Here is a 23,360-nt window from a genome sequence, read left to right on the forward strand (position 1 = left end):
ATATTAGATGCAATTACATCCTGCTGGACTTTGCCTAACACATTTATGGAAGCATTAGGCAAAGTCTTCTTTTATCAACCCCCTAGGGCCATTACGACAATGACATGTAATTTTCACATGTAGGAACCAGAAAAGTATTGGAAAGTATTGGAAAAAGAGCATGGAGGAGGAGTTTTGGGCCTGAAGTTTTGATTGCATTCAGAACAAAGCCATTTATTGGGTTGATGACAATTTGTGGGTTAGGTTTATCCTAATAACAAGGCTTGATGCAACAGTGCAGCCAAGCTTATGAAGAAACCTTGGATAAGAATTACTTTTATACCTTTAAAGCAGTGCAAGATGCAATAAATTAGCTTCACACAGTGAATAAACCCATTCCTTTTCTCGCTGATTAATTTAAGCACAACTCCATATAAATACGTCATCATCCATATAAATGAATTATTAATATGGCATTTCAGTTTCTCTCAAAGAGAAGTCTGATATACTCATTTTTCACGTGATAATCAGCAGTAGTTGCTGAATTATTTTGGGGGATTTGATTAATGTTTGTGTTTGTGTATGTTCATTTTGTCTGGAATTACGTAGGCACCTTAATTCCTCTGTGAAAAAATACCCAATTACCATAAAACGTATGAAAGATAATTGTGGAACAATGTAATGTCAATAGCCTTCTGATTAATCCCTCTGAACGCAGCCAAATGGCTGGCACAGTAACTCGGTAAGTGATAAGCAATTTAATTTGTTCCTAATTACTAAGAGACCCGTTTTGCCACTGTCACGATGAGATTTCTAAACCTCCTTAACCAGCCAAGCCTTATACATTTATAAAAGCATCTCTCTTCTTCTTTTTTTCCCCTCTTTCCTTTTTGGAAGGTATTCAAGTCTAATTACTCACAAGAGGGCATGTGTGCTTACAGTAGTACAAGAAGTGCTTGTCAACAAAGTTTATCCCAAACAGCTAAGACTGAAAGTACAATCAGGTACTTTGGAGAAGAGCAGCTGTCCTACTGGAAAAGTGTATTTGTTTATGCACGTTAACGCCTGCATGCTGTTGTGTCCAAATTACATGAGTTTTTTTTCACAGGGTTTCCGAGACAATAGTTCATTTGTGCTTATCCATAAAATAGCTTTGAGCCTACACGCCACAGGCTTTTCAAACTGCCTTTTCCCCACCTTTCTCTTTATTTTAGCAATGAGTCGGGGAACTGAAATGCATCATCACATAGTTTTACCTCAGGGCTTCCTCGCTGTCACCCAACAGCACCCTCAAGACCACTATTCTCCTTTTTATCCCAGACCTGAATTCTTCATTTGGTCACACTGTTTGCTCCTGAATAGTCACCTCTGAGGAGATTAACCCTTTCATTAAAAATGCCTGACTAGGGTCAACCTTCTGCCTGGCTCTGCAGTCCCAGTGCCTTGCTTTGATCTATCAGCTATGGTGAAATTATTAGCAAACTCTAAGCCATGCCATGTGATTTGTTTTTGGAAAATTTGTAGAAATTATTCATAATCCTATTATGTGGCCAAGGGGTAAACCTGCATAAAAAATATAAAGGCTTTGTCATGGGGAAGGCAGTAGGGACAAATGTTGAATGAGGGTAAACTGGAGTCCAGGAAAGCAGAAGGGTTGTGATGCAGTTCTAATCTGCCAGACCAGGTCTTATACATTTAATTAAAAACAAACTGCCTCTGTAACAACAGATACCACTCACTTAAAAATAATTGTAAAGTTACAAACCTTAGTCCCAACAGCGTGCATTATCGGGAGGGTAATGTATTGCGCATAAGTAGGGGAAGAGAAGAAATCACAATTTTTACACCGCCCATCTCCCTTTCAGGGGCCAATACTTTGCAGAACAAAAGTCAATGTCTCAGCCTAAATCTTGTCTGACAACGCGTAGCAGCCAGTGCTATTTTGGGCTCTTTGTGGTGCCAATCTCCTATCTCTCCTGTGACATTTTTTCAAAGAAAGAGTAGATTTCCTAGAGACTCTGCCCTTTGCAACTTCCACAGTGTATTCTTGCCCATAGAGTAAGGACCCTCCTCCTCACTCTTATGCGGCTGCTCTCTGCAGTGACCTGAGAAAGGGAAAATTAAGACAGCGTATCAGGCTAAGAGCCCTATCTTTAGCTGGTGGAGTGAAAAGACATTATACAGATGCTTAATTCTCAGTTACACATTTGGACTGAAAGGTACTAAACCTGGGAAAATTTTGCCAATGAACTATGCTGAAAACAAGAGCCCGAAAAATGTTTAAATCTCTAAATAACATCTGATAGGAAACTGTTGCTACCGCTACTCAAATCAAACCTCGCAGGAATATTTCCTGACTTGCAATACAGTGGATTTATAATTGTGTGGAAAGTTATTCAGAAACCCCACACTTTAATCATCCTGTTCTCTGTTCAGCAGTAATTTACTGCTTATACAAAAACTTGCCTTCATGCTTTTAATGTCCCCATTTTTAGATGGACTGGCTAACTGGCAGGCCACCAACTTCACATTAATTTGCTGCAGTATCTGAGTGTACAGGTCTTATCTGGGCCTGCTTTTATTCGGGGTGAAGAGCTGAGTCGTTCTAAATAACGCAGGTCTAATTGGGTATGTTTTGCAGTCAATTTCCATAAAGAGTCTAGGAGACTGTCACCTCAGCGTGGGAGCACAAGGTGCTGGAGTTGGAGCCATGCACCTCAGCCAGCCGTTAATCAGGAAACGCACTTTCGACTGCTTAGCAAAGGGCAGAGGTCAAGGAGGAGGGGCTAACACCATATCTGCGCAGAGCGCTATAATTGTAGGAGTGTAAATTGCTGCAGAAAAATGCCCCATCTTGGAAATTCAGTGAAAATAAAAGGCAGCACTTTGACCAGAGGCCATAATGAAGAACCATGTGTCTCTTTGTGTAAGCAGAAAAGTAATACTTGGGAAACTTGGATATACCAATAACAGTATATCCAAAAACGCTGTCATGCCAAATCTAAAAGGATATACAGATCTTTTCTGGGTGGTGGCCCCAAGTCCTTTAAGTCCTGATTTTAACCTGTAGAAATATCAGCATCAGAGAGAATATCTCTGCTTTGGTCTTCTGTTTCTGCTGAACTGTAGCGTTGGCTAGGAGTGGACTCTTTCTCCTCGTGTGGAATGTTTGATCGCACAGCTGTGATATTTTTGCTGCCACTTAGCACCCGATGTCTTGAACAGAGGTGGTCTACACAGAGTTAGAGCTGCTTGCCTGTGGTCGGCACCACTGCAGTCCACAGAAAGGGGCAAGCTCGAACACATGGTCCACTCTTCATGTATGTTACATACATTTATGGAGTTGTAGAACAGATGCAAATACCTGATGTTTTGTAAAATATTTATTACAAATAAGCAAGAATCCTGGCAGCAAAGAGTGGCTGAGATTAAATGCATGATGAATTCTTAACATAAAAACTTTACCTGACCCGTCAGATATAATCAGCATCTTCAGACTGCACAAAGACATGCAAATACTTCACCAAAGCACATCCAGGTCCTAAAGGTACAATTCTCAACTTCATAGCAACACTAAAAACATGAAAACCCACAAAATCTGAGAGCAACTTCCCCCAAAACAGGGTGCAGCCTATCTAAACTGCCCTTATTTATTCAGTTTAAAGCGACCATAATGGGTCCATGGAACACACTAAACCCCAGTGGTACACTTAAGTGGCTCACAAAAAGATGCAGAGGATGGTGCTGCCAAGAGTGGCTTTATAGGGACAATTTAACATAATGGTCAAATAAATACTGGTGTAAAAAAACACCTGTGAACAGTGCTGGCAGGTTGATGCCATTACTATATTTTTTGCGTGACAGTTCAGCAGTGTACAACAGTTTTCATTCCATTTTGTCAAAGTACAAGGGTGCATTTTGGTTTTATACGTTGAGCATCATAAATGCACCGCGTCTCACCAAATGCGGCGAGGAAAGGACACGACAAGCGATCCTGTTATCGAGTAAAATGACTGAACCGTTTTTGTTTTTAGTTCCCAATTAGCTCCCATTTTTACGCAATAATCACTCTTCTGGTGAATTTTCAGCAACATCGCAATCGCGGAAACACCAAAGTCCTAGATTAAATTACAACGTGTATGCACCAATGGGAAGAAGCAAAAGCAAAGATCAATCTAATATTTCAGAATAATGTAAATAAATATTTTTTTCTTAAAACATTAAGCATGATTGTGATATTTCCTTTAATTTTGCAGAAAAGAATTACACACATTGGGTTTGTATACTGGTTAACAAACAAACAATGGTCAGTGGCACAGGCTCTGATTACTCTGTTTTTGTCACGTTTTTGGCACTTGGTTTAGTCTCGGGGGGGTCGGAGTGATGACTGGGTATCTACAAGCTGTCAAAGCTGGACAGCACTGTCAACTAAAAAAATGAAATCAATATAAAACCCAAATGGCAAGAACGACTGTGACGTTAAAAAAAATGTTCCTATCGATTAGTTGATTAATTCTTTTTAAATTAAAAATACTATACTGAACCTTCTCAAATGAATATCTGCAATTTATTCTTAACTGTGGATTTTCTAATGCTGGGCTGTGATGTTACTTGGAATCTGGAGACATATGCCATTGCGTTCTCATATTTACTCATGGATTTATTATGAAGAAAATAATTGATATGCTGGTTAATAGACATGTTGGTTTCAGCCACAGAGAGCCTTCTAGTCTTCTAATAAATTTTAGAGCAGAAGAAAACTTTAAATATATCTCATTTAAGGAGCTATGCAAACAAATGGCTTGCCCACAACCAAACATCCTTTATAACAATTTATGACATATGGATGAAACATCACCTTTAAAACACCTTGTTAGAAACCATAAAAGAAAGCGCTCTTTTTCTTTCTCCCTTCTAGTCTATAATAAAACATTGCATAACCTGACTTTCAGACTTTGTGTCAGCTACACAAAGATGCCACATAACCAGGCCCTGGTATTTTCTACGCATCTCGCACTACGTCTGCTTGTCATGCTTTTCCCTCTACAAGATATATGACCCCTGCTTCACCCTTGGCACAGGGTGTGAGCTAGATGTCCCAGTCAGACCTGTCCTGTTGAATACCTTATGGCAGGTTGTTTGTGAAACTCTTGTGGTCTGTTTGTTCCCGCTCCCCACCCTGCCCTTGTTGACAGTGTCTCCATTGTGAGGCTGAGGGGCCTCTGCTTAGCTTTGTCCGTGCCTCATTGGAGAAGGTGTTGGTCCAGAGAGAGCTCGCACACCACCTCTGCTTATTCTGTGGAAGCATCATTTGCGTACCTGCCCATTATTTCACTTTACACGCCTGCTAGTCTGCATTTGGTGACTCAAGAATAATGTGTAATATTACATTTATGCTGCTGATGTTAATGTGTGAGAAAAGCTACAGTGAGAGAGAACAACGGGTGACAGTGATAAGCATCAGTCAAGCTCCATCTCTAGGATCAACTCATTATATTTTAAATCTATGTTTTATGTATTTTAAGAGAAAATTTTATCTGCTATACAATTAATTATACAATTAAATATAGGAAAAAAAATATCATTTGAAAATTGTGTAAAACACATATTGTGTAGTATTGATTTGGTATTTCAGTATCTTCTAAATTACAACAAGAACTTATACATAATTAATTGAATAGGGTGCGTACAAAAACGAGACCTCAGTGGACTTCAGTGTTTTAACATGCTCTCTCACAGACACATAAAATCAATGATTTTGGGGGGCGGGGGAATCACGTTAAATAAAAATCCAATACAGTCAAATCCAGCCTCATGTCTACATCTAGTCATCTACCTAATCCCCTCCTCAGCAATCTCCTGTTCCCCTGTTCCTAACATCAGCGGGGAGCGTGGCTAATTTACGAGCATGGGCAATGCCAACATACTCTCTGAGGAGGGCCCATTTTAACACCTCCAAATGCTGTAATGCATCCCAGCTGACCTTAATTATAAAAGCATGTGCCTCCCCTGTGTTTCCCCCACCTCCCCCGTATACAGTCCACAAGGCCGGGGGTGTGAGCCAATGTTCTTACCTGCAGAGAACAACACAGCAGCAGCTACCGTAGCAGCTCAATGTTAATAGTTGCATCCTAAGAGGAAATCAATAAAGCTATAAAGGGTGATATCACAGTGTCTGGGCCCCCACGCACACATTCCTCTCATCTTCCTCCCTCCCTCTCTTCCTTCCTCAGTGGAAGCTGTTTATGTGGGAGCAACTGAAAGGTCAGTAGTATGAGGTTTTGATCCAGGGATGAGACACCCTCCTTGGGAGTGTGGGGTAAATGGTGGAGTGGGATCCCTGACTCATCTGGAGAAAAGTGGATCTTTTAAAGGGCTTATAGCTGCTGTGTGTTGTCAAGGTAGCGAAGCATTAGTGCTTGTAAAGGCCCATCGATGCCGCCTGGTTACGATCAGAGAAGAATCCCAGGAGGTAAAACGAGGCCTTGCTAAACTGCTGATGAACCGAGGGAGATATTAAAAGACCGACTCTCCCTCTTCTTCTGTCTGTACTGCAGATTTTTGCCCATAACATTGATATATGCACAGCACGGGGCTCTAGCATCATTGGACTGATAAACTGCTCATACAATAGATAATCTTTTATGTACCTCCCGTGCACAGCACAAATATTATGACTATTAGTACATTAATTAACTTGCTGGCCTGGGGGTCCTCTGCCCAGCCAAGGTTAAGAGCTTCTTTAATTAAAGATCAATACGGTTTTGCAGTATATTTCTACAGCTCCAAAAGAGACATGAAGCTCTTTAATGTCTACATGTCCGAATGATGTAAAACTTCACAAGATATGTATAGACAGAGAATCAGAGTGCAAAGTGCAACCATTTGTGAGCATAGAACAGTGAACAGCGTGTCAAAACAGCTGAGGTGATAGTGTAAATGATGTATTAACACCTCCTTGTGTTTTGTAACAAAAATGTATACAGTAATTTTTCGGCAGGTCTGGATTCATTCCCCCAAAAATGAACCCATTAGGATCGACACTAATTAAACTAGCAACAATATCCACGCAATCTTTACAGCCTTTGTTGATATTTGCACGCCTAACAGCACTTATTAATACACCTGTGTACTGAGCAAAGCAACGGAGGGTTGAGATCAAAGTCCACAGCACTCTCTCTGCGTGTACACCTGAGGATTTAGTCCTTGTTTGTAGAAGGAAAGATGGCGAGGCCCGAGGAGCACGCCTTTTTGTGCTAAATGCTCCAACGTCCCCCTTAGAATCCACTTCTAAGGGGGACTGTGTTTGACGGGACACCTCTGTGTGTTCAGAGTGCAGCCCACAAAGGGAGGCAACAGTCAAAACCCTGACCCTAGACCAAAACCAAGAACCAGCCTGCCTCCATCCGTAAGCTTCTTGAAAACACGGACCTTTTCATTTTTAACTTCTCACCCCTCTGACACCAAACCAGCCCATCCACGTGTACTACAGTCCTATTACATCATATTATCACATGTCGAGTATTATACCCAAGAGCTCTGGGTTCTAAGTGAAAAACTTCTTTCTCATTCATCGTCTCACACATACACTGCTGGACTATACCACCTCCACTGGCAATGTGATGGATAAGTCAGCCTCACTTATCAATGCTTAACCCACCTGGGTCTCTCTGGGCCTGTTGGCCAGTCTCTTTTTTAAACCCTGCTTCCTTGTCCTCCCTCCCACCAACGCCCACACCCCTTTGCCACACAAGACTAAGACAGGTTAAACAGTTAAACACCAGCAAATCCAGCACTGCCCTGTGGGAAATTTGCTTCTAATCCCTAACTTATAGGCACAGAATCAAAGCCAAAAAGCCTGAGCAACAAATCTGATCCTCCCTCTAACAATCTTGGGCCTCTTGGGAGGGTAGGGAGAAGCTCCACAGACTGGGCTGAGATGGATAAATACCTAAATGATGAGACAGTCAGGGGACAGGGGAGTAGTGTCTGGCTATGGCCGTTCACCTCCAATTTGGCATCCGCACAATGAAAGGCAATTGGGCAGCAGCCCCCACACAGTAGCCAGTCCTTATTATTATATGTTGAAGTGTGGCTTGGGCAATGATTAATGACAGTGTCAGGGTGAAAACAAAGCACAGCGCAAGTTATCTCCAATCCACCTGCTCCAGTGGCCCGATTGTAAGAGAATGGAAAAGAGTGTGAGAAGAGGCTTGATAATGGGGAAGAAAGGGGGAGAGAATAGAAAGAGGAGAAGGAAAGAGATGGGATGGTGGACTGGCGAGTATAGTGAAGGAGAATGGAGACTTCCTGACCACAGCAAGGTGAGAATAACTTTAAAAGACATGCCAAAAACGTATACCATACATATGAATAGTTTTTTCATAAGACAAATGACAAAGGTGCTGTACTGCTTATTACACATTCCATGTTACCTTCAAGATCAAAAATAATCCCTAACAATCTGGAAGGATTTATTCTTTGTCACTTGAAACCAACCAAATGCCAACTTGCAGGTAGTTTCCTCGTGAGGTGTGAACATGTAGCTTGTGGCTCGCCGCGGTGATTGATTTGACAGACAGAGTGGACTTTCATGCGTCTGTGTTTGTTACATCCAAGCCCACTGTCCCCCGCTGTATTGGTGTTGACATTTATGAGACATGTCGGAGGGGGCCTGCTAGACCTCACTAATGAGAGAGCTGGGGCTGACAGTTATTAGCGCAGCCTGACACTGCCATCCAGAGGACACACTTGGTAAAGCAGCTAGGGGACAGCATGGTCAATTACCATGTTTACAGTTGTTCCACTTCTGTGATTCTTTGACAGTGTACACTACCAAATTGCACTGTCTTTCAGATAATCTGAGGAATTGCATTGAAACTACGAATAGCTGCTGATTTCTTCTTTACAACTGACCAGTGAAATAGTATGAAGAATCTCAGAACTATGTGCTTTTATAAGTGTGAGCTGCCTAAATTGTGACCAGTGAGTTTATGCCCCTGTGAACTTGACTGCCACCCGGGCTATAAAGTTGCCCTGGATAATGTAACTGTCATGAGATTTCTCCAGTAGCCTATTTGAGACTGTTAAGAACCATTTACTTACAGTAACATAAGGCGGTGTCATCATTCAAGTAATTTTCCTTTGCCCGTCCCTCCTCTGCTCCAATCCACTTCCCAAGCACATGGCGAAACAAACACATGCAAACATGGCTGCACAGAGAGCAGACGAGAGGAGAGAGAAACATGTGCAACTCTACGTTATAGTTTGATTTGAAAAAACAGATGCAACCACCTTTACAGTCAATCAGTTAAACCACACAATCATAATGTAAACGACATTAGGATATAGAAATGCCCACCTGAAGAGCTAAACACAGCGTTCCTCGACTGCCAGGTTTTCATGAGGTTTAGCCAAACCCTTCCTCGCTCACTTGTGAAAGCAGAGAGAAAAATCACAATTAGTAGCCTGATTGCATACTGACAGCCCACGCTTAACTAAAGTTAATTATTAAGTGGTAGAGAAAGATTTTTTTTTAAATATGTTAAGCCACATCATATGACAATGCATCGATGGAAAAAACACCAAAATTGATCCAAGAATTTACTATGAAATTTAAAAGTATGTATTTCAAATTGTTTGTAACAGTTCTCCAAAGCCAGAGTTTAGTTCATAACCTTTTTTAAGGGGTGTTGAATAGCAATAAATGCATGAATGGATTATAAACAACAACTGAAAGATCTTTAAGCACTACAGCTTTCACTAGACTGTGTTTTGACTAGACATTTACAGTAACAGGAACGAGTACTGTGACACAATAGGTATTTGAATCACTGTTTTCATCTTTAATCATTAGTACCGACCAATAATTGCCAACTTAACTAAGAATTTGCTTTGTAAAAAATAAGCATTTTAGTCCATACTTTCTGGGCCCGGGGCTCCAAAGCTGCATAAAAAACAAAACAAGAAATGAACTCTCATTTTGACCCATGTGTGGACCTAGAGGCTCTCTCCATTAAAACCAGGAAATGAAAGCGCACCCCCCTGGCTCCACTAATGTATGTCTGCACTTTCCAAAGAACCCCTTGCTATATTACATACTCTTGCCATCCTCAGTGTGATATCTTCCCTAGAGTGGTACAAAAAATGTTTAACGTAGCATATGTCAGATAAAATGGCTTTATTTATATGCAGGCTACTTCATCATAAGTACAATCTCAGATTTGTTACTCAGCAGCATGAAAACTGTGGCATGAAACTCTTTATGCAGTGGGCAGCTTGACCATCTTCTGAGGAAGAATCACACACTCCACAATCTGAATTGCCACTAAAAAATTTGCTGAGCTCGTGATTGTATTATTGTCTGTGCATATGGCTACTAGGACCCAAAGCTTGCCTGGATTTAACTTCCTAATCTGTGTTTACTACTTTTTTTGTCCTGAAAGTTCAAAATCTGTGTTTCACATCTCAGCTAGTTTGATGCTTATGTTTCCAGACTATAGGAGCAGCTTTATAATCAGTACTGACTGCTACAGAGCTCTATCACACAGCACCAGACAGAGTTTAAGTTCTTGACTCAGGAGTTAGCAGTAGTAGTTTCTCAATTTAAAACACCCAGAAGAGGAACTCGCCTCCTCTCAGCATTAAAGGAGAAACATAATAACTGACAACTTTACCAAACGTTAGCAGATTACTCCTTTCTAATGTGTGGTCCTAATTAACCCCACATACTGCAACAATGATACCTAGTGATACCTTTAGCAAGAACGACAACAAAAAATGTATTAAACATTTGTTATCAAAGTAGAAATGATAGAAACAACTTTAAAATTACCTCAAATATGGGACAGAAAACTTTAGTTGTCTCTGACTTTTGAATCAATAAAGGGATTACGGATGAAAGAAAAAGCACCGGAGACAGATCCCCTTTCATTAATTCATACTGCTGTGTTAGAGTTGTTACAGGTGACAATCTCAAGTAAAAGAAAACTGGACCCCTTTACCTCTACAGTGCTGGAATCTCACTTTGCTACGCTTAGAGGTAAAGGTCACTGCAAATCACCAAAGTTGGTTCTCCAATCGGTTTTTGTTGATTTGTTTCGTCACCCTTTCCCACGTCACTTTCTGTGACAACATGGACTTTCAGCATCAACATAAGTGAATAATACACAAACAGGGGAGATCTACTTCCCTTTATATCACACCTACAGGTTATGCGCTGACTACTTTAACCACACCTCCCATCTACACAGTGTTTCATTCGGCTTGTGTGAAATTACTTCAGACACTCTGCTCATTTCATTTTAGGGAATTAAGTCCTTTTTCATAATGTTTTGCCTTGATGAATAAATGTAAGCTAACTGAAAACTTGCTCAAGCTTCAGAGTGTTACACACCCAGCCTTAAACAAGTAGGGTGTCTGAACTAAACAGCAAATGCACAAAAACCACAATTTATAAATACGTTGTTACAAGTAAAAGTACTGAGAGTTCCAGCTTGGTAGGTCTAATCACAAATGGTATATCCTTGTTTTAGAGAATAAAAAGAAGTTGAATAAGCATGTGAAAATTGCTCTCTTTTTCTCTGATCCAGGTTGTTCAGCACTATAATTGACTCACAGCTCAAGACAGCAGCATGTTTTTTGCTGCTAACTCTAAGACTGAATCACATCCCTATTTAGTCATTAACCTACATCACAGAGCTGGGTACTGCTCCCAAAACTCAGTTAAGCCAGGCCAGCGCTTCATTTTCATGCCTATTTGGAGCCGATGAATGCAAGTGTGATTTTTGCTAATTCTTTCATAATGTAGGTTCTCAGCAATCTAAAAAGAAATGAATCAAATAAAGATATATAAATTTACTTCCTGTTTTATTTATTTAACAGCTGTCTCCTGTGTCTTCCCTAGATTCAGTTCACCTGTGTCTCATTCCCCAGCTGTTTCCACTTCCCCTAGCAACCCTTTGTGTCTTTGTGTGTATGTCCGTATATCTGTTGTCCTCGCTGTATAAGCTTTTTGATGCCACTGAAATCGGATTAATTGGGATCTAAAATTTTAAACTTAAACTTTTGACCAATGTATGGCAAAAAAAAAAAAAGTTTTTCGGTGGTGGAAGAAAAGTTTCTACACTTCTCTTGTGTTTTTATGACCCATTGCTGAGTTATTTGGATTCTATCACTTTGGATTTTTCCATTGACATGGAGATTCGGTGAAACTGGTCTTGGTCATATAATGGGCCAAAATCTTATTATATAGACATTATGTCTTTATTTTGTGTCGTTTAACTTGTGTCTACAATGAGGCTGCACTGGTTCTGATTAATTCTAATAGTGCTTGTTTCAGTGCATTGTACTAATTTCTATTATTAATAAGTCTCCATTTTACTTAATCTAAGTCAAGTAGGAAGGTTTGGGCAGTGCTGTTACTTAATTTCTAATTAATAAGCATTCTGTCCTACAAAAAGCAGATCGATCCAGAAATTAAGAATTTCCACAATATCAAATTGGGAGATTGCTCGTGCCTAGGACCTAAAACAAGAAAAACTAGGCTGAGACAGAACTATCTAATTTTAAAAGCCTCACATTCACTACAATATTACCTCTAATAAGTACTATTTTAAATAAAAATGTGGTAACAAAAATTTACCACAAAATGTTGTAAAATTAGACTCATTCAATTCATGTTTTCTTTTTTTCTTTTCTTTTTTGTTATCATACAATCTTGCGATGCTAATTCTGAACATGTGTGTAACTACTGCATACATCACTTTTCTCACCTTTTAAGCAACAGGATTTGTTCAGAGGCCTTGACCAGTTGTAAAGCACAACAACAACAACAAGGCTGAAGTAGGCAGCCCTCATACAAAAGCTAGACATTTCTAAACATCAAGAAAACTCACATTTCTTTGTAAACAACCTGTCAATCATTTCCATTAAAAATGTTTTGTCATTTTTTTTGAACACTTGTTTTGAGACTCCACCAACTGTATGCTTTATTTGACAGTTCCAATCATGTAACATTGCATCTTTCAGCTGTAGATGTGGCAAGGGTGTCTTCCCTGTGTAGTTTTCCCATAGCAATGTAATCTGCGGAGGAAACAGTAGTGCTTTTAATGAGAAGCCACGGTCTGCTCTTCTCCGTAACAGCGCTTGTCTGTCTGTAGCACCGTGCAGCAAAGCACAGCACAGCATGCTCCATTGAAATGTGGTCTGTCTATGTGGGATTGCAAGGGCCCCTTTGAAGTACTGAGTTGCGGCTGTTTCCTTTGTGTGTAACAACACTAAAAATCAAACCTAAAACCAAAACACCCATAAGAATACCTAAAAGGGGTACAATATAAAGAGCCGTATGTATATGATGCTTTACACATCTCTCCTTTGTTTCATCCCCTCCCTTCTGCCATGATTATGCATGTCTTCTGTGAAGAGCTGCAGTGCGTCTGGAGAGCCCCCTGAATGGAAACTGTGAGGTACAGAGAGGCACATTAAAATCCTCTAACGTTCTCAAACGAACAACCTAGGGACAAAACATGAATTCCATGTGGTTTCTCTCCTTGTAGTGCTGTAGCTTAGACAACCTCACATTTAGTACTGGCTGCCATCTCAGACAGTGGGTCCAGTGGGATGTGTAGCTATGTGTTTATCAGAGAATGAACTTCCACTTTTAATGTGGCATAACCGCCGCCCCCATTATCTCCTCCCCCATTTTCCTTATTCCTTCCTCCCCCTCCTCCCTCCCACTCCGGTTAGACTGTAGTTGAAGGTGAAGCACCAGAGTTCAGAGAGCAAGAGGAGCAACCGCCGCCTGAATCACACAAAGCTCTGCTCTTTGGGGGCTCAGGGGTTTTGCCCTAGTGTAGACGCTGTGGCACACTTACAGGAGTGACAATGTAGGATGCTTGGAATATAGTTTAGATTACTGTGGCCTATATAACATATGTGCTTGACAACTAAAACAGAATAAAAATAAACCTTTTATAATGGGATATGAATATGTGGACATGAATAGAGACCATGGATGCTCTTTTACATGTAATTCAAATATAAACACACAATTATGACCTTATGAAGGGAAGAAATAGTTGAGAATAAAGGGCACAAAAAGAGCAGCTAGCATATGCATAAAAGGCATGCTTGTGACTTTGTGCTGTCACCAATTTGTGTTGCACACACGTGTCCACATACTCAGATTAAATTAATACACTTTGTCAGTTAGTGATTCGTATCTTATTTATATAATATGTTTATCATAGTGAAACTAATTCAAAGGTTGCCAAAGAGACAAATAGTAAAAGCAAAAGGATATAAAAGATTTTACAACCATAATTCTAATAAAATATATTAACAAAAAAAATAATTGTGGAAAAATAGCACAATTAAAACAAGTAATCTTCCCGTACACATGCATGTATTTTTGAAGGATTTCCCACCTTCCACTCTGAACAATAACATTACGTATAATTAGTTTTAAACATCGTCATGGACAGTATTTAACTGAACTGATTCATATTTTCTGCCTAATACAGGAATAAATAAAGGAGGTCGATAACAAATTGCATTATCAACATTTACTTCAGTGTAGGTGGGCCTGATAATCGCTGAAGCTCTGAGTGAAACTGCTGTGGAGGATATTTAGGAGACAGCATTCTCAGTATATATCCGTGTGGTACAGCAGCTCCTCTTGCTTATAGCTTGACTTTTAAAAATGCTGGATTTGATGCACAGTACCCCACATGCCAGGTCACACATCAGTTGCCTGTAGTGTTTTACATTTACTGTCTCTCGGTTTATGAGTTCCCGGATTCAGTGTAAATGTATCTGCTATATAGTGCACTCTATGCCGTGATACACTGTTCTGCGTTACTTATACAATCTCTCAGTGATGTTGCAAAATGATGTAAGCATTTAAAATCTGAATTTACTGCTCAATATTGAGTACTTTTATGACCATCCTTTATACTGTATAGGCAGCAATGAATGGATGAAAAAGAACAAGATGTGATTTTGAAGTTATTACTTGTATACCGTCACTTTTTAAAGAACTATTGCATAACTCATATCAACTTCATATTGCCAAACTTTTTATTTGAATCAAGGCATAATAATATGTGAATGCACGGTACAAAAATATGTTACGTTTCTACAACTATGACTGTGAGAAAAAACAACAACAACAAGGGTGCAGTTCAATTCGATTTAAATGGTGCTCTCTAGTGGACACTTTGTATCACTGCTGCATTTATTTTATCAGTTTAACAGACTTGTGTACAATTAGACAAGTCTATTAAATGTGTAAGCTTTTTGTGAACTGACTTTTTACAGCCATTTGTGGATATTTTGGTCATTATAAATTGATCAAGCCAGATTTGTGCCATCTAACAGTAAAATTCAGTTGTTGATGCCTATTGTTTCTGTGGTTTATTCCAGAAAGGTGTTTTTGGAAAATCGACTCACTCACTATACATTTTGCAGTCCTGCTTCAGTTCTAAACTGGAAATATCAATTTTACTATAGAGTGCAAACAAAATATGGTTCCAATCTGTTGTTGGAAGAAAGAAAAACAAAGATATGTACCTAATCTTATTACATGCTGAGAATACATGGTGTTCATTATCAATGTCAGCCGTCTCTGTTCTGCAGTTGATTTCATTAAAATGCCTGCTGGAACAAAATTTAAGACTTTTCAGAATTGTGTAATCTAAACATATATTAATAAACAATAAATGTGTTATCACTATGAGTAGCTATAACAGCTACAAGAACAAAAATGCTGCTTTTGTTAAAAAAAAATTTTTATAATAGTTAAGTGCTTTGCATGTATAAATATCCTTAATTAACAATGAATATATGTTATATGTTAGTATCTGCTACCATGCAAATCTACAGTCTCATCAAGCTTGCGTAAGCTGATATAGTGCATTCAAAGTAAGTTATATAATAAAACACAGGTTTGTGATAGAAAGTAAGTTTTGGGGAGAGATCAGTGAATAAAAACATTTGTGCATGAGAAACACTGTAGTGTTATGTGCCCTATGTGAGACCTCTGTAGAACAGAGTGCTGACACTTGCCTTGCTTGTTTGTGGCTTCCCCTTTTCGATTTATATGGGGGCATTTAAAGACTTGGCACAATTTGGAGCACAATAGTCCTTTTGGGGTGGGCAAATATTATATAATAATATTATAAAAAAATGTATAATATTTGTCATGGCTTTGTGTTGTGCTTTCATTATAATTATTATTATTATTTATAAATCACATGCATGTTCTAGGTCTTTGATCTGAATAATGCTACACTATATTCATATTCTTACCATTTTCTTTTAATTTCTAATATTAAAAGTAATTCTAAATCAGTTTGGAGTTTTCAGTTTTTGTTATACTGTTTGTTTGTTTATTTATTTATTGTTTCTATGTTTTTTGATTTCTTTATTATAAGATTTTTTTTAATTGTCTCCAATAATCAAAATCCACAGGGCCAACTGTTAGATGAGCACACTGGCAAACCTCCCAGTGCAGACTGAGTACTTTAAAAGCTCCAGCTTATCAACACAAAGACTCTAAATGTAGTCTCACCAGTCACTTCAACAGTCACACCTGGCTAGAACCAGGTTGGCCTACCTTTGACATGGTAAGAAACAGTATTCACATATGCTGTGGGGTTTTAACAATGCCCAGTTGGTATGAAGGGGTCCATAACGTGCAAAGAAAATATCACCCACACCATTAGATGACTAGCAGCCTGAACAAGGCAAGAATCATCGATGCTTTCATGTGTTTTACACCAAATTCTGACCCTACCATTTGAATGACGCAGCAGAAATCAACAGTGATTAGATCAGACGATGTTTTTCCAATCTTCTATTGTGAGCCCATGCAAACTGTAGCTTCACATTTCTGTTCTTAGCTGAAAAGAGTGGCACCTGTTGTTGGCTTCTGCTGCTGTAGCCCGTCTGCTTCAAGGTTTGACATGTTGTGGATTCAGAGGAGCTCTTTTGCATACTTCAGCTGAAAGTATAAGTTATTTGGGTTACTGGTGCCATTTTCTCTTTTTCAGACCCTTTTCTGTAAACCCTAGGGAGTGTTATGCGTGAAAATACAAGTAGATCAGCAGCTTGGGAAATACTGAGATCAACCATAACCTAGATTAGCCATACCACATTTCATTCAATAGCCATACACATTTCTTCCCCATTCTGATGCTGAAGTTTGAACTTGAGCAGGTTGTCTTGATCATTTCAAAATGCCTAAATGCACTGAGCTGTTGCCATATGGTTGGCAAATTAGATATTTGCATTAGCAAGCAGTTGAACAGGTGTAGTTAACTATGTCTATGTTAGTTTATTTATCTCTAAAAAGACGTCTGGCACCAACAGCCATGCCACATTCAAATTCATTTAAATCACCTTCCCTGTTCTGATGCTTAGTTTGAACTTTGTCTTGACTATGTCTGAATGCCTAAATGTATTGAGCTGTTGCCATTTGTATAGTTAATTAGATATTTGCTTACATAGCTAATCAAGTTGCCATTGATTATGTGTGTTTAATGTTTAAAACTTAATATGACAACCTTAATTATAGACACAGGAAAAGGCTGGCATATTAAAGTTTTAAACAAATGCAGAAAATATTGAAAAAATAACTTACCAAACAAATTTTAAAAGCTTTAAAAAAGAACAAAAAAAATAGCTCAGTGCTAAATCGCCTATCTAGTAGTTTATGTCAGCAAGTCTCGATGCCCCAGGGGTAAACAAAACAGTTAAATGAATCCAAATCTCTCTTTTGATAAACAAATACTTGTCTATTTGAAAGCTGTATTAACTGTGAAGCCAAACTACTGCCACCCAACCGTATTTGCATATTTTCTTGGCAACCACATTTTCCACCAGAACCCAATAGAAATCAGAACAGTTTCTACTAAATATTCTCAAAGATGTTACATTTAATTCATCAAAACCTTAGAAAGTAAAAAGAAACATAAAAAGATGCCATGAAACACTGTTACCCAGTATAACTATTTTTACGTCACTAATATTTTAACGGACTTGATCATCTGAACTACATGAACCTTTAAAGATATTAGCATCAAAGTCCAATTAGTATAATGATAGTTGAAAACAACAACATAGCACATTTGGAAAATTTTAGAGTCAGAGCATTTTTAATAATACTATACAGGCATATTTTCCATGTTTACCTTGATAATTTCAAATGTGCAGGCACTGAGATAGAGGGAGATGGCTCACAACTGGACATTAATAAAATGAAAATAATTAATTCAAGCTACAAATATTTCTTGGTGCTGACTAGCCAGCAACACTTAATGGCCAAGTCAACAGTGTTGCCAACTCCTCAGTAAGGAAAGTCGCTATTGGTTGTCCTAAAAGTCGCTAGAAGTCGCTAAATGACGTCATCGCCTAATTTGCATAATTGGTCATGCTAATCTAATTGTAACCTATGTTGTTGGAGAGAGAAATAACATCGTGGAAGAGACATAAAGGGAGTAAAAAACGTCCTAAATGCATTTAGAGTTTATTTAGAACTACAAATTAAATTTCTTTTAGCAATTATTGTTTTTTTAATGTCACAATTCCAACCCTGCTCCTTTACCCGGGCTTGGACCGGCAAAAGTGACCCGAAATAGGCACTCTGGTGGAGTTACTTTGTGTGTGTGTTTATAAGTAGTTTTAAACCTTGTGATCCACAAAACAGCATAAGAGTAAAAGAAGAACTGACTGCGTTACAGCACCCGCTGCTTGTTGAGAGTAAAAGCGATACGCGCTTTCACGTCTTTTTTTAGGGGTCTGAAAACTCGCTAAATATAGCGACAAAGTCGCTAAGTTGGCAACACTGCAAGTCAACTTATCAGATACATCCGCAGTGAAAGCTATCATACAGTGAAAAATAAAATCTCACCAAACATGAAAACTTCACAGGATGACTTTGGAGCTTTTATTTTTACCGAATCATGCTCAATTTTTCACATTCAAATGAACAGCTCTGACCAATCAGACCGCTGCATTTGGCAACAGTGGACTTGTAGCGCAAAACACACTGAATACACAAGGATAGGAAATAGTAAATAGAAAAAAATGTTTTACCTTAGACACGTAGCTAGAAGCTACTCCGGATCAGTGGGCTCTCTAAAAGTATTTCTCTGCTTCCTCAGATGTGGTGCCTTCTCTGCCAACAACAGGGCAAACTGTCCCACTGACATCTTGAAATATGCAGGAAAGCAGTTGTGACCCACGTTAACTCCTGGATCCATGAAATTCTCCCTGCTGCTTCCTTCTCTTAAAAATTCATAGCTGAATCTTTTTTAAGTCACCGTGATTCTTATTGCTAAACTGACATGGATCCATAACCCACTGACAACATATTTCAAAAACTGTAAAACCAAAAATATTCTTGATAATAGCTAGCTAGCTAGCTAGCTAAGATGAGCAGCTGACCAGATAGCTAGCTGAGCAGCTGAAATCCTACATCAATCCATAAAGGGAAAAGGCCAGTTTCCAAATATTTTATAATATTTATTTTTGCATTGGTTACCAGATTTCGCTAACACGTGAAATATCCCTGACTCAAAAAATAGACACAAATCCCTGGGAGGGTTGTGTCAGGAATGGCATCTAGCATAAAACCCGAATACATGGATTAATCTGCCGATGTGCACCCTGTGGGGGATCTGAAAGAAGCCATCATGAAATGCAAAATGGTCTAATTATTTTGTGAGAGACTAAATTTCACATTTGCGACAATGGGCATGCTCTTTTTGTGCTATTTGTAACTTAGTGTAGGGTATAATTTATTTGCTAATCTTTGATTTTTGAATGCTTTGAATCCATTGTTTTTATAGTTTAAGAGCATGAACCGCATCCTCGACTATTAAAATATCCTTGAAAGTTCTACTTTGAGCTGGAAGTCCTGAGAAAAAATAAACAGCCCACTGTTCAAGGTAGCATAAAACCAAATCACAGCTGGAGTTTCCTCTGTGTGTATACACACTGGAGCATTGGTCCTACGATGGAAAATACTCATCCACATTTGTGATGAGAAAATAAATGATGGCGCAAAGTGCTGCTTTCCACTTGACCAAGCTTTCTGAAACACCTACAGATTGTATGATTTACTTCTATGAGACAAGGACCACAGAGTTAAAAGTTAAAAGAGTTAAGTGTCCACAGCATCTGAAATCTCAGGATAAATACTGATATTGACCTAATTAACTTTAGCAGTGCCTCCATATTCTTCTCATCCTAGATGTCCCCCAAATCAACTCTTAAGTGCTATTATTTTAAAGTGGAAGCCTTTAGAAGTGAGCAATATAGTTTCAAAATTATATCACAATATTTCATAGAAATATGCAGTAATGTTATTTATGAAGATAGAAAAAGATACTGAACATTTTATCAGTGATTCCAGCTCGCAGGAAACAGCATCTATTAGTGCAAATAAAGTGAAGGGCATGTTTAGTTTGAATTACAGTCACTGATGACAATATACTTAATTTGTAGTGTGGATCTTTTGCCGTGCAAGCAGCAGTATTCTAAGGTAATAGTAGTGGCACAGCATTATATACAGTGATACTGCAGAAGTCAAATTCAAGCAGAAAGTTAGTCTTCTTCCTGGAAATATTAAGAAAAAGTATAACATAACAAGCAATTAAATCATCATTGGAGGGAGCTCTCACTCTCAGATATGTTTGGCCTTGTCATTGTTATCCACTTTAGGGAATATAAATGCACGGTGTCGCAATATATACTTGGTGCTGTGAGATAAGTTTTATAATCACATAAAAATGTATACCCACATTGGGAATCACAACAACTCATCCTCAAAGTAGCCCACTACATGACATTACAGAGCAGGGTTGCTGTGTAATATGCCAACACACACATATTGCACAAAAATCCCTAAAAGTCACCAACACTCTGCTGACTCAGTTCTGCTAAATGCAGAGTTCCAAACTTCATCTTGCATTAACATCAGAACAAAATAGTACGCCAGGAGCTTCATGGCTTGACTCCACGAATCCGTTTGTCCATAACATACATAAATTTTAATCCCACACCAGCAAAAAAAAAAAGAATTCTTTAATCCATAATTTTGAGTTTCCAGTTTATTTAGAATTTTAAAAATCCCTTCAACTGACAGATTTTAATAAAAATGGTAACTAGCCTATTCCCCTACCATCTCACTACTTCCAGCGTGAGAGCAATGTATTGAATAGTATTGAAAATGTTTTTCTAAAAGAGAAAAGATAATGAAGCAAGCAAAAGCATCAGAACAAGAAATGAATTATTAGTCAGCAAAGATAAAGAAGCACAGCGTTCTTTGTTTTTCCATTTTTTCTTTACTAAAATCTAAAAACAATATTTCTATTTTTGGCACTTACAGTCAGCCAGGTAGAGAATATAATACTACTTAAAGCATTGTGCAGTGCCAACCTCTGTAACCTCTAGCTCAAGCAAACACCAAAGGGAAACCAAAGAACTAAACAGAATGATGTTGATTTGTGATGACTCAAACATCAAGGCAGTCTCACAGTCAACAGTCGTGTCTGCATCTCCTCTATAAATAGCTCACCTGGTTGCATTTCTCTGCATGTTTTCACTGAACACCACTGATTGGTTATTCCGCAGCTGGCATGCTTCACACCCTCTTCAACATCATGGTTAGCAAGCTCAAAGAAGTTCACAGAGGTTTCAATCATCAAGCTTTAAAAGTACACTTCGAACAAATAGATACAGTAAAGGAGAAGTTTGGAAATTCTTTAGCATAATTTTGATGCCAGATATTAATTCAACTGATAAATATTCTGCCAAGAAGATGCCACAACCTGACAGCATTGATGGTGGAATCATATTTCCTGCGTGTGAATTCACATATAAATATCTGAGCTACACACTGCTGTGTTTCTTTCCAAGGTGGTGTGTTAAATGACAGTGACACTCATCCCTTCACGGCGACAGGATGAGCGGATCGCGGTGATCAAAGCACGAGTGACACGCCTTGAGGAGACAGATGTGCGTTTTACGTGGTAGGGTGTGGGCTTAGTATATTTACAGTAATTCATACGAAGTTTTCTCTCCATCCATAAACATCTGTTTGTCTCTGATAAAGTCATCTTACTGTGTTTCTTTCTAACAAGGGGCGATCGTGGCTCAAGAGTTGGGAGTTCGCCTTGTAATCGGAAGGTTGCCGGTTCGAGCCCCGGCTTGGACAGTCTCGGTCGTTGTGTCCTTGGGCAAGACACTTCACCCGTTGCCTACTGGTGGTGGTCAGAGGGCCCGGTGGCGCCAGTGTCCGGCAGCCTCGCCTCTGTCAGTGCGCCCCAGGGTGGCTGTGGCTACATTGTAGCTTGCCATCACCAGTGTGTGAATGGGTGGATGACAGGTTGTGTAAAGCGCTTTGGGGTCCTTAGGGACTAGAAAAGCGCTATACAAATACAGGCCATTTACCAATCTTTACAACTTGTCTATTTGTGTTGCTTCTCTACGGTAGGAGCTCTTTGCTTAATCTAGTGACTGAAAAACTGTTTGTCGTAAAAAATAAAGCCAATGTTGAATACGTTTTCAAAAAGTTAACTTTACTGTAAATTTAAGGAGATAAACCATCAAAAATCAAATACTTCTTTCATGTCAGTTTGAAAATTAGCTTTAACATGTCTGCACTTAATTCTGGTTTATGATGGAAAAATTGTTCAGCCCACTAGACCAGCAGCTGTCACAACTGGTGTGAGCTAGGCTACAGTGTTCAGTGTTGCACTTAATTAATGTGACACTATCCACCCTCTATGTGTCTTCTGTGGCAGGGATGGAAAAGCTGTTCTCTGCACACTGTAGAGGGCAGGGGTGGAAGAGAACTTTATTAATATAATAATAGGCTATAGGCTGTTGCGGTGGTTAGCACTGTTGCCCTACAGCAGCACGGTTTTCCATTCCCGCTTCCTCCCTCAGTTTAAAGACCTGTTTGTTAGGTTAACTGGTGATTCTAAGTAGACTGTAGGTCTGTCAGCCTTGGACCTGTGATAGTCTGACAATTTGCCCAGGGTGTACACCACCTCTTCCCCCGTGACAGTTCAGAGGGGCTCCAGTCACCACCATCACCAACCCCGCCCACGCTGCGATCCTGGACGGGATAAGTGGTTAAGAAACCTTACAGAAAGAAAGAATGACAAAGGGAGAGAGAAAGGAGAAAACTTCCAATACTTTACTGTTATTTTTCTTTTCACAGTTGGCATGTTATGGGAAAATGGGAAATAGGTGCAGTGATTTATCAAAATATGTGCAAATATAGATGTAAATACAGTTTATAGGGCAAGGCCAGAAGTTAGTAATATTCTAGCAAGCTTGACAGTCAATGTTTGGTATGACCAACTTTATTC

General features: G+C 39.1%; 1 protein-coding gene across 5 annotated transcripts in view; it reads right to left on the bottom strand.

The window, feature by feature from the left end:
* meis2a (Meis homeobox 2a) overlaps positions 1-19,250 on the bottom strand; it is a 185,344-nt gene extending 166,094 nt beyond the window's left edge. The window contains exons 1-3 of one of the 5 annotated variants that reach the window (XM_086275634.1): positions 19,075-19,250; positions 9,341-9,411; positions 9,085-9,191 (exon numbers count right to left, since the gene is read on the bottom strand). The gene's annotated coding sequence lies outside the window, so the exon portion shown is untranslated. The remainder of the gene's footprint in view (positions 1-9,084; positions 9,192-9,340; positions 9,412-19,074) is intronic. The other 4 variants (XM_086275632.1, XM_086275636.1, XM_086275637.1 and 1 more) reach the window with 4 other exon arrangements.
* Positions 19,251-23,360: the final 4,110 nt, after the last annotated feature.

This window comes from Aulonocara sp. 'chitande type north' Nkhata Bay, linkage group LG19 (genome assembly GCF_057382095.1).
Source record: "Aulonocara sp. 'chitande type north' Nkhata Bay isolate Kocher_YH1m ecotype deep benthic linkage group LG19, A_spYH_male_GT1.1, whole genome shotgun sequence".
Taxonomy (NCBI): domain Eukaryota; kingdom Metazoa; phylum Chordata; class Actinopteri; order Cichliformes; family Cichlidae; genus Aulonocara; species Aulonocara sp. 'chitande type north' Nkhata Bay.